Raw genomic sequence first — 13641 nt, forward strand, 5'->3', positions numbered from 1 at the left:
CCTGTCCTAGCTATAATAATCCGATGTACAGTCCACGGATATATCTGTGATCACTCTTGTGGTATCAAGCTCCAGGATTTTTGTTCTTGGGAAGTACAGGAATGTACCATCTGCCCCTATTGGCTATGTCATTGTGTTGTGTGGAGCGTGTGCCCGGAAATATGGCGTCATATTATTCCATAAATTACCAGGATGTCCTTCACCTCCTCTCCATGCATAGAATTACTATCCTCTTATCACCTAACAGGAGGAGTGGTGAGGGGGTATGGATGAAACCCCTTTATAATGTCTCCTCCAGAAAACCTCAGAGTCAGATCCCAGGAGGACAACCTGGATTGTAGATTTGCGCTAATTTCTGCGGTGTCTCTTGGAGCTACTCTTCTTTCTCCATTATCCTTTTTGTTTTGTACGGTTCTTGCCACCTTGTGACTTTTTGTAACTTTGTCAGACATGAACCTTTTTTCATATGTTAAAACGTACTGTGACAAAGTCACTGGTAAAGTGGTGGAGGGGAGATAAGTTTCCCTGAGGCTATTGGCTTCAGTGAATTAAAACCGTTAAGTTTCCTCCAGCATGTTATGTGCCGAGAGGGGTTAAGTCCATTTGTGAAAGGGCGCGTTCATTGAGAACAACCAAGGGCGGGCGGGAGGTTGTTCTCCATATCTGCACCTCAGGGTGTGGTTTTTGTGAATGACCATTGTGAAGGGCGGGAGGTTGTTCTCCATATCTCCACCTCAGGGTGTGGTTTTTGTGAATGACCATTGTGAAGGGCGGGAGGTTGTTCTCCATATCTCCACCTCAGGGTGTGGTTTTTGTGAATGACCATTGTGAAGGGCGGGAGGTTGTTCTCCATATCTCCACCTCAGGGTGTGGTTTTTGTGAATGACCATTGTGAAGGGCGGGAGGTTGTTCTCCATATCTCCACCTCAGGGTGTGGTTTTTGTGAATGACCATTGTGAAGGGCGGGAGGTTGTTCTCCATATCTCCACCTCAGGGTGTGGTTTTTGTGAATGACCATTGTGAAGGGCGGGAGGTTGTTCTCCATATCAACACCTCAGGGTGTGGTCTGGGGCTTAACTACTCCACCTGCTGAGGCATTCAGTGATCAGAAGGTCTGGAGAGAGGAGCTCCAGACATCTTTGTGTGGAGCTGACCTGAACCATGTGGAGCTGCTGAACGCTGAGCAGGCGGATCCCTGCTGCCACAAAGACTGTGCTTCTGTGTTACAATTTTGTTTTGCCCAGAGGACTGTGTTTTCTTTTATGGACTCGGTGTTGGTTTATGCTGCATTTTAATAAACCAACCACAAGTTTTAAAGAGACGGTGTACCTGTGTCAACCTCCGTGTGCAGCTGAGTGAGCGATCTACAACAGGTAGAGGTAGAAATGCAGGCAAGAGCCACAGGAAACGACAGACAACATGGAGGACCAGATCAAGCACCTGGTGAAAGCCCAGCAGGAGACAAGCAAGCTGTTATTGCAACAGATCCACCAACAGCAGCAGAACCAACAGGACCAGATCTGACAACAGCAGCAGCAGATGGAGTTGCTCACAAAGGCGGTTCGTGGGAGGCCGGCAACCCCTCCCCCAACACCAGGTGATGGACGAGCCATGCAAAAAATGTCCCCGGGGGATGGTGTGGAAGCTTTCTTGACTGTGTTTGAGTGGGTGGCCGAGCGGGAGAAGCTACCGCCGGAGCAGTGGTCGGAGGTGCTGGCCCCCTATCTGACTGGAGAGCCCCAGAAGGCTTATTATGACCTGGCCTTACAGGATGCCCAGGAATATTCTAAGCTAAAAACTGAAATTTCGGCACGTGCTGGAGTGACTATGTCAGTCAGAGCCCAAAGGGTCCACCACTGGGTGTATTATGGTGATAAACCCCCTCGCTCCCAAATGTTTGACCCTCTGCATCTGGTACAGAAGTGGCTGCAGCCGGAGTCCTCCACCCCAGCCTAGATGGTAGAACGGGTCGTGATGGACAGGTTTATTCACTCCTTCCCTAGGCCCCTGCAGACCTGGGTTGCACAGGGAGACCCCCAAAATGCGGACGACCTGGACGGCCTCGTAGAAAGATACCGGGTGGTCGAGAGGTCCCTAAGAAAGCCGGGAGGTGCTGCATCCCCATACTGGGAAACCCAGAGGGAGCCCGAGTACCAAGAGTGGGGTATTGGAGCCACCACTGGGGGGAGTCTGAGGTCCCAAGGGGTTGCTGATGGGAAAGACTTGATCTGCTGGAGATGTCACGGTCCTGGACACATAGCCGCCTGTTGTCCTATGTCCTCCGAGCAGATGGACTGCAGCGTAGGAAGACGCTGTTCATACTATGCCTACCCCGCCTGCAATGGGGACTATCAGCCCTGTGAGGGGCCGCAGTCATGTCCAGCGACCATAAATGGACTGTTAGTGTTGGGACTCCTGGACTCGGAGAGTTTGACGCTGGTAAAGGCCACACTTCCCCACCAGTTGATCCCTGGGAAACATATGGGCATCTGCTGTATCCACGGGGACGCCAAGGACTACCTCGTCACCCGAGTGCCAATCAAAACTAACTGTGGGGACACAGAGGGATCTATTATATAGAGTGATTACACACAGAGGGATCTATTATATAGAGTGATTACACACAGAGGGATCTATTGTATAGAGTCATTACACACAGAGGGATCTATTGTATAGAGTGATTACACACAGAGGGATCTATTATATAGAGTCATTACACACAGAGGGATCTATTATATAGAGTCATTACACACAGAGGGATCTATTATATATAGTCATTACACGCAGAGGGATCTATTATATAGAGTCATTACACACAGAGAGATCTATTATATAGAGTCATTACACACAGAGTGATCTATTATATAGAGTCATTATACACAGAGGGATCTATTATATAGAGTCCTTACACGCAGAGGGATCTATTATATAGAGTCCTTACACGCAGAGGGATCTATTATATAGAGTCCTTACACGCAGAGGGATCTATTATATAGAGTCCTTACACGCAGAGGGATCTATTATATAGAGTCCTTACACGCAGAGGGATCTATTATATAGAGTCCTTACACGCAGAGGGATCTATTATATAGAGTCCTTACGCGCAGAGGGATCTATTATATAGAGTCCTTACGCGCAGAGGGATCTATTATATAGAGTCCTTACGCGCAGAGGGATCTATTATATAGAGTCCTTACGCGCAGAGGGATCTATTAGATAGAGTCCTTACGCGCAGAGGGATCTATTAGATAGAGTCCTTACGCGCAGAGGGATCTATTAGATAGAGTCCTTACGCGCAGAGGGATCTATTAGATAGAGTCCTTACGCGCAGAGGGATCTATTAGATAGAGTCCTTACGCGCAGAGGGATCTATTAGATAGAGTCCTTACGCGCAGAGGGATCTATTAGATAGAGTCCTTACGCGCAGAGGGATCTATTAGATAGAGTCCTTACGCGCAGAGGGATCTATTAGATAGAGTCCTTACGCGCAGAGGGATCTATTAGATAGAGTCCTTACGCGCAGAGGGATCTATTAGATAGAGTCCTTACGCGCAGAGGGATCTATTATATAGAGTCCTTACGCGCAGAGGGATCTATTAGATAGAGTCCTTACGCGCAGAGGGATCTATTATATAGAGTCCTTACGCGCAGAGGGATCTATTATATAGAGTCCTTACGCGCAGAGGGATCTATTATATAGAGTCCTTACGCGCAGAGGGATCTATTATATAGAGTCCTTACGCGCAGAGGGATCTATTATATAGAGTCCTTACGCGCAGAGGGATCTATTATATAGAGTCCTTACGCGCAGAGGGATCTATTATATAGAGTCCTTACGCGCAGAGGGATCTATTATATAGAGTCCTTACGCGCAGAGGGATCTATTATATAGAGTCCTTACGCGCAGAGGGATCTATTAGATAGAGTCCTTACGCGCAGAGGGATCTATTAGATAGAGTCCTTACGCGCAGAGGGATCTATTAGATAGAGTCCTTACGCGCAGAGGGATCTATTAGATAGAGTCCTTACGCGCAGAGGGATCTATTAGATAGAGTCCTTACGCGCAGAGGGATCTATTAGATAGAGTCCTTACGCGCAGAGGGATCTATTAGATAGAGTCCTTACGCGCAGAGGGATCTATTAGATAGAGTCCTTACGCGCAGAGGGATCTATTAGATAGAGTCCTTACGCGCAGAGGGATCTATTAGATAGAGTCCTTACGCGCAGAGGGATCTATTAGATAGAGTCCTTACGCGCAGAGGGATCTATTAGATAGAGTCCTTACGCGCAGAGGGATCTATTAGATAGAGTCCTTACGCGCAGAGGGATCTATTAGATAGAGTCCTTGCGCGCAGAGGGATCTATTAGATAGAGTCCTTGCGCGCAGAGGGATCTATTAGATAGAGTCCTTGCGCGCAGAGGGATCTATTAGATAGAGTCCTTGCGCGCAGAGGGATCTATTAGATAGAGTCCTTGCGCGCAGAGGGATCTATTAGATAGAGTCCTTGCGCGCAGAGGGATCTATTAGATAGAGTCCTTGCGCGCAGAGGGATCTATTAGATAGAGTCCTTGCGCGCAGAGGGATCTATTAGATAGAGTCCTTGCGCGCACAGGGATCTATTAGATAGAGTCCTTGCGCGCACAGGGATCTATTAGATAGAGTCCTTGCGCGCACAGGGATCTATTAGATAGAGTCCTTGCGCGCACAGGGATCTATTAGATAGAGTCCTTGCGCGCACAGGGATCTATTAGATAGAGTCCTTGCGCGCACAGGGATCTATTAGATAGAGTCCTTGCGCGCACAGGGATCTATTAGATAGAGTCCTTGCGCGCACAGGGATCTATTAGATAGAGTCCTTGCGCGCACAGGGATCTATTAGATAGAGTCCTTGCGCGCACAGGGATCTATTAGATAGAGTCCTTGCGCGCACAGGGATCTATTAGATAGAGTCCTTGCGCGCACAGGGATCTATTAGATAGAGTCCTTGCGCGCACAGGGATCTATTAGATAGAGTCCTTGCGCGCACAGGGATCTATTAGATAGAGTCCTTGCGCGCACAGGGATCTATTAGATAGAGTCCTTGCGCGCACAGGGATCTATTAGATAGAGTCCTTGCGCGCACAGGGATCTATTAGATAGAGTCCTTGCGCGCACAGGGATCTATTAGATAGAGTCCTTGCGCGCACAGGGATCTATTAGATAGAGTCCTTGCGCGCACAGGGATCTATTAGATAGAGTCCTTGCGCGCACAGGGATCTATTAGATAGAGTCCTTGCGCGCACAGGGATCTATTAGATAGAGTCCTTGCGCGCACAGGGATCTATTAGATAGAGTCCTTGCGCGCACAGGGATCTATTAGATAGAGTCCTTGCGCGCACAGGGATCTATTAGATAGAGTCCTTGCGCGCACAGGGATCTATTAGATAGAGTCCTTGCGCGCACAGGGATCTATTAGATAGAGTCCTTGCGCGCACAGGGATCTATTAGATAGAGTCCTTGCGCGCACAGGGATCTATTAGATAGAGTCCTTGCGCGCACAGGGATCTATTAGATAGAGTCCTTGCGCGCACAGGGATCTATTAGATAGAGTCCTTGCGCGCACAGGGATCTATTAGATAGAGTCCTTGCGCGCACAGGGATCTATTAGATAGAGTCCTTGCGCGCACAGGGATCTATTAGATAGAGTCCTTGCGCGCACAGGGATCTATTAGATAGAGTCCTTGCGCGCACAGGGATCTATTAGATAGAGTCCTTGCGCGCACAGGGATCTATTAGATAGAGTCCTTGCGCGCACAGGGATCTATTAGATAGAGTCCTTGCGCGCACAGGGATCTATTAGATAGAGTCCTTGCGCGCACAGGGATCTATTAGATAGAGTCCTTGCGCGCACAGGGATCTATTAGATAGAGTCCTTGCGCGCACAGGGATCTATTAGATAGAGTCCTTGCGCGCACAGGGATCTATTAGAGTCCTTGCGCGCACAGGGATCTATTAGTCCTTGCGCGCAGAGGGATCTATTAGATAGTCATTGCGCGCAGAGGGATCTATTAGATAGTCATTACACGCAGAGGGATCTATTAGATAGAGTCATTATATCATAGATCCCTCTGTGTGTAATGACTCTATAGAATAGATCCCTCTGTGTGTAATGACTCTATATAATAGATCGCTCTGCGTGTAATGACTCTATAGAATAGATCCCTTTGCGTGTAATCACTCTATATAATAGATCTCTCTGTGTGTAATGACTCTATAGAATAGATCGCTCTGTGTGTAATGACTCTATATAATAGATCGCTCTGTGTGTAATGACTCTATATAATAGATCGCTCTGTGTGTAATGACTATATAATAGATCCCTTTGCGTGTAATCACTCTATATAATAGATCCCTCTGCGTGTAATGACTCTATGTAATAGACCCCTCTGTGTGTAATGACTATATAATAGATCCCTCTGTGTGTAATGACTCTATATAATAGATCCCTCTGTGTGTAATGACTCTATATAATAGATCACTCTGTGTGTGATGACTCTATATAATATATCCCTCTGTGTCTAATGACTCTATATAATAGATCCCTCTGTGTGTAATGACTATATAATAGATCGCTCTGTGTGTAATGACTCTATATAATAGATCCCTGTGTGTAATGACTCTATATAATCCCTCTGTGTGTAATGACTCTATATAATAGATCGCTCTGTGTGTAATGACTTTATATAATAGATCCTTCTGTGTGTAATGACTATATAATAGATCCCTCTGTGTGTAATGACTCTATATAATAGATCCCTCTGCGTGTAGTGACTCTATATAATAGTTCTCTCTGTGTGTAATGACTCTATATAATAGATCCCTCTGTGTGTAATGACTATATAATAGATCCCTCTGTGTGTAATGACTCTATATAATAGATCCCTCTGTGTGTAATGACTCTATATAATAGATCCCTCTGTGTGTAATGACTCTATATAATAGACCCCTCTGTGTGTAATGACTCTATATAATAGATCCCTCTGTGTGTAATGACTCTATATAATAGATCCCTCTGTGTGTAATGACTCTATATAATAGATCCCTCTGTGTGTAATGACTCTATATAATAGATCCCTCTGTGTGTAATGACTCTATATAATAGATCCCTCTGTGTGTAATGACTCTATATAATAGATCCCTCTGTGTGTAATGACTCTATATAATAGATCCCTCTGTGTGTAATGACTCTATATAATAGATCCCTCTGTGTGTAATGACTCTATATAATAGATCCCTCTGTGTGTAATGACTCTATATAATAGATCCCTCTGTGTGTAATGACTCTATATAATAGATCCCTCTGTGTGTAATGACTCTATATAATAGATCCTTCTGTGTAATGACTCTATAATAGATCGCTCTGTGTGTAATGACTCTATATAATAGATCCCTGTGTGTAATGACTCTATATAATAGATCCCTCTGTGTGTAATGACTCTATATAATAGATCCCTCTGTGTGTAATGACTATATAATAGATCCCTCTGTGTGTAATGACTCTATATAATAGATCCCTCTGTGTGTAATGACTATATAATAGATCGCTCTGTGTGTAATGACTCTATATAATAGATCCCTGTGTGTAATGACTCTATATAATAGATCCCTCTGTGTGTAATGACTCTATATAATAGATCCCTCTGTGTGTAATGACTCTATATAATAGATCCCTCTGTGTGTAATGACTATATAATAGATCCCTCTGTGTGTAATGACTATATAATAGATCCCTCTGTGTGTAATGACTCTATATAATAGATCCCTCTGTGTGTAATGACTATATAATAGATCGCTCTGTGTGTAATGACTCTATATAATAGATCCCTGTGTGTAATGACTCTATATAATCCCTCTGTGTGTAATGACTCTATATAATAGATCGCTCTGTGTGTAATGACTCTATATAATAGATCGCTCTGTGTGTAATGACTCTATATAATAGATCCCTCTGTGTGTAATGACTCTATATAATAGATCCCTCTGTGTGTAATGACTCTATATAATAGATCCCTCTGTGTGTAATGACTCTATATAATAGATCGCTCTGTGTGTAATGACTCTATATAATAGATCCCTCTGTGTGTAATGACTCTATATAATAGATCCCTCTGTGTGTAATGACTCTATATAATAGATCCCTCTGTGTGTAATGACTCTATATAATAGATCGCTCTGTGTGTAATGACTCTATATAATAGATCCCTGTGTGTAATGACTCTATATAATAGATCGCTCTGTGTGTAATGACTCTATATAATAGATCCCTCTGTGTGTAATGACTCTATATAATAGATCCCTCTGCGTGTAATGACTCTATATAATAGATCTCTCTGTGTGTAATGACTCTATATAATAGATCCCTCTGTGTGTAATGACTCTATATAATAGATCCCTCTGTGTGTAATGACTCTATATAATAGATCCCTCTGTGTAATGACTCTATATAATAGATCCCTCTGTGTGTAATGACTCTATATAATAGATCCCTGTGTGTAATGACTCTATATAATAGATCGCTCTGTGTGTAATGACTCTATATAATAGATCCCTCTGCGTGTAATGACTCTATATAATAGATCCCTCTGCGTGTAATGACTCTATATAATAGATCCCTCTGCGTGTAATGACTCTATATAATAGATCCCTCTGTGTGTAATGACTCTATATAATAGATCCCTCTGTGTGTAATGACTCTATATAATAGATCCCTCTGTGTGTAATGACGCTATATAATAGATCCCTCTGTGTGTAATGACTCTATATAATAGATCCCTCTGTGTGTAATGACTCTATATAATAGATCCCTCTGTGTGTAATGACTCTATATAATAGATCCCTCTGTGTGTAATGACTCTATATAATAGATCCCTCTGTGTGTAATGACTCTATATAATAGATCCCTCTGTGTGTAATGACTCTATATAATAGATCCCTCTGTGTGTAATGACTCTATATAATAGATCCCTCTGTGTGTAATGACTCTATATAATAGATCCCTCTGTGTGTAATGACTCTATATAATAGATCCCTCTGTGTGTAATGACTCTATATAATAGATCCCTCTGTGTGTAATGACTCTATATAATAGATCCTTCTGTGTAATGACTCTATATAATAGATCGCTCTGTGTGTAATGACTCTATATAATAGATCCCTGTGTGTAATGACTCTATATAATAGATCCCTCTGTGTGTAATGACTCTATATAATAGGTCCCTCTGTGTGTAATGACTATATAATAGATCCCTCTGTGTGTAATGACTCTATATAATAGATCCCTCTGTGTGTAATGACTATATAATAGATCGCTCTGTGTGTAATGACTCTATATAATAGATCCCTGTGTGTAATGACTCTATATAATAGATCCCTCTGTGTGTAATGACTCTATATAATAGATCCCTCTGTGTGTAATGACTCTATATAATAGATCCCTCTGTGTGTAATGACTATATAATAGATCCCTCTGTGTGTAATGACTATATAATAGATCGCTCTGTGTGTAATGACTCTATATAATAGATCCCTGTGTGTAATGACTCTATATAATAGATCCCTCTGTGTGTAATGACTCTATATAATAGATCCCTCTGTGTGTAATGACTCTATATAATAGATCCCTCTGTGTGTAATGACTCTATATAATAGATCCCTCTGTGTGTAATGACTCTATATAATAGATCCCTCTGCGTGTAATGACTCTATATAATAGATCCCTCAGTGTGTAATGACTCTATATAATAGATCCCTGTGTGTAATGACTCTATATAATAGATCCCTCTGTGTGTAATGACTCTATATAATAGATCCCTCTGTGTGTAATGACTCTATATAATAGATCCCTCTGTGTGTAATGACTCTATATAATAGATCCCTCTGCGTGTAATGACTCTATATAATAGATCCCTCAGTGTGTAATGACTCTATATAATAGATCCCTGTGTGTAATGACTCTATATAATAGATCGCTCTGTGTGTAATGACTCTATATAATAGATCCCTCTGTGTGTAATGACTCTATATAATAGATCCCTCTGTGTGTAATGACTCTATATAATAGATCCCTCTGTGTGTAATGACTCTATATAATAGATCCCTGTGTGTAATGACTCTATATAATAGATCCCTCTGTGTGTAATGACTCTATATAATAGATCCCTCTGTGTGTAATGACTCTATAATAGATCCCTCTGTGTGTAATGACTATATAATAGATCCCTCTGTGTGTAATGACTCTATATAATAGATCGCTCTGTGTGTAATGACTCTATATAATAGATCCCTCTGTGTGTAATGACTCTATATAATAGATCCCTCTGCGTGTAATGACTCTATATAATAGATCTCTCTGTGTGTAATGACTCTATATAATAGATCCCTCTGTGTGTAATGACTCTATATAATAGATCCCTCTGTGTGTAATGACTCTATATAATAGATCCCTCTGCGTGTAATGACTCTATATAATAGATCCCTCTGTGTGTAATGACTCTATATAATAGATCCCTCTGTGTGTAATGACTCTATATAATAGATCCCTCTGTGTGTAATGACTCTATATAATAGATCCCTCTGTGTGTAATGACTCTATATAATAGATCGCTCTGTGTGTAATGACTCTATATAATAGATCCCTCTGTGTGTAATGACTATATAATAGATCCCTCTGCGTGTAATGACTCTATATAATAGATCCCTCTATGTGTAATGACTCTATATAATAGATCCCTCTGTGTGTAATGACTCTATATAATAGACCCCTCTGCGTGTAATGACTCTATATAATAGATCCCTCTGTGTGTAATGACTCTATATAATAGATCCCTCTGCGTGTAATGACTCTATATAATAGATCCGTCTGTGTGTAATGACTCTATATAATAGATCCCTCTGTGTGTAATGACTCTATATAATAGATCCCTCTGTGTGTAATGACTCTATATAATAGATCCCTCTGTGTGTAATGACTATATAATAGATCCCTCTGTGTGTAATGACTATATAATAGATCCCTCTGTGTGTAATGACTCTATATAATAGATCCCTCTGTGTGTAATGACTATATAATAGATCGCTCTGTGTGTAATGACTCTATATAATAGATCCCTGTGTGTAATGACTCTATATAATAGATCCCTCTGTGTGTAATGACTCTATATAATAGATCCCTCTGTGTGTAATGACTCTATATAATAGATCCCTCTGTGTGTAATGACTCTATATAATAGATCGCTCTGTGTGTAATGACTCTATATAATAGATCCCTGTGTGTAATGACTCTATATAATAGATCGCTCTGTGTGTAATGACTCTATATAATAGATCCGTGTGTGTGTAATGACTCTATATAATAGATCCCTGTGCGTGTAATGACTCTATATAATAGATCTCTCTGTGTGTAATGACTCTATATAATAGATCCCTCTGTGTGTAATGACTCTATATAATAGACCCCTCTGCGTGTAATGACTCTATATAATAGACCCCTCTGTGTGTAATGACTCTATATAATAGATCCCTCTGCGTGTAATGACTCTATATAATAGATCCCTCTGTGTGTAATGACTCTATATAATAGATCCCTCTGCGTGTAATGACTCTATATAATAGATCCCTCTGTGTGTAATGACTCTATATAATAGATCCCTCTGCGTGTAATGACTCTATATAATAGATCCCTCTGCGTGTAATGACTCTATGTAATAGATCCCTCTGTGTGTAATGAGTCTATATAATAGATCGCTCTGTGTGTAATGACTCTATATAATAGATCCCTGTGTGTAATGACTCTATATAATAGATCCCTCTGTGTGTAATGATTCTATATAATAGATCCCTCTGTGTGTAATGACTCTATATAATAGATCGCTCTGTGTGTAATGACTCTATATAATAGATCGCTCTGTGTGTAATGACTCTATATAATAGATCCCTGTGTGTAATGACTCTATATAATAGATCCCTCTGTGTGTAATGACTCTATATAATAGATCCCTCTGTGTGTAATGACTCTATATAATAGATCGCTCTGTGTGTAATGACTCTATATAATAGATCGCTCTGTGTAATGACTCTATATATTAGATCCCTCTGTGTGTAATGACTCTATATAATAGATCCCTCTGTGTGTAATGACTCTATATAATAGATCCCTGTGTGTAATGACTCTATATAATAGATCCCTCTGTGTGTAATGACTCTATATAATAGATCCCTCTGTGTGTAATGACTCTATATAATAGATCGCTCTGTGTGTAATGACTCTATATAATAGATCCCTCTGTGTGTAATGACTCTATATAATAGATCGCTCTGTGTGTAATGACTATATAATAGATCCCTCTGTGTGTAATGACTCTATATAATAGATCCCTCTGCGTGTAATGACTCTATATAATAGATCTCTCTGCGTGTAATGACTCTATATAATAGATCCCTCTGCGTGTAATGACTCTATATAATAGACCCCTCTGCGTGTAATGACTCTATATAATAGACCCCTCTGTGTGTAATGACTCTATATAATAGATCCCTCTGCGTGTAATGACTCTATATAATAGATCCCTCTGCGTGTAATGACTCTATATAATAGATCCCTCTGCGTGTAATGACTCTATATAATAGATCCCTCTGCGTGTAATGACTCTATATAATAGATCCCTCTGCGTGTAATGACTCTATATAATAGATCCCTCTGCGTGTAATGACTCTATATAATAGATCCCTCTGTGTGTAATGACTCTATATAATAGATCGCTCTGTGTGTAATGACTCTATATAATAGATCCCTGTGTGTAATGACTCTATATAATAGATCCCTCTGTGTGTAATGATTCTATATAATAGATCCCTCTGTGTGTAATGACTCTATATAATAGATCGCTCTGTGTGTAATGACTCTATATAATAGATCGCTCTGTGTGTAATGACTCTATATAATAGATCGCTCTGTGTGTAATGACTCTATATAATAGATCCCTCTGTGTGTAATGACTCTATATAATAGATCCCTCTGTGTGTAATGACTCTATATAATAGATCCCTGTGTGTAATGACTCTATATAATAGATCCCTCTGCGTGTAATGACTCTATATAATAGATCCCTCTGTGTGTAATGACTCTATATAATAGATCGCTCTGTGTGTAATGACTCTATATAATAGATCCCTCTGTGTGTAATGACTCTATATAATAGATCGCTCTGTGTGTAATGACTATATAATAGATCCCTCTGTGTGTAATGACTCTATATAATAGATCGCTCTGTGTGTAATGACTCTATATAATAGACCCCTCTGTGTGTAATGGCTCTATATAATAGATCCCTCTGTGTGTAATGGCTCTATATAATAGATCCCTCTGTGTGTAATGACTCTATATAATAGATCCCTCTGTGTGTAATGACTATATAATAGATCCCTCTGCGTGTAATGACTCTATATAATAGATCCCTGTGTGTAATGACTCTATATAATAGATCCCTGTGTGTAATGACTCTATAAAATAGATCCCTCTGCGTGTAATGACTCTATATAATAGATCCCTCTGTGTGTAATGACTCTATATAATAGATCCCTCTGTGTGTAATGACTCTATATAA

General features: G+C 40.8%; 1 protein-coding gene across 2 annotated transcripts in view; it reads left to right on the forward strand.

The window, feature by feature from the left end:
* Positions 1-13641, forward strand: part of NEURL4 (neuralized E3 ubiquitin protein ligase 4) — a 254722-nt gene that overhangs the window by 22282 nt on the left and 218799 nt on the right. The gene's annotated exons all lie outside the window — the stretch shown is intronic.

Source organism: Phyllobates terribilis, unplaced genomic scaffold, assembly GCF_046119375.1.
Source record: "Phyllobates terribilis strain yellow unplaced genomic scaffold, ASM4611937v1 Scaffold_11__3_contigs__length_659146591, whole genome shotgun sequence".
In the NCBI taxonomy this organism is placed as follows: domain Eukaryota; kingdom Metazoa; phylum Chordata; class Amphibia; order Anura; family Dendrobatidae; genus Phyllobates; species Phyllobates terribilis.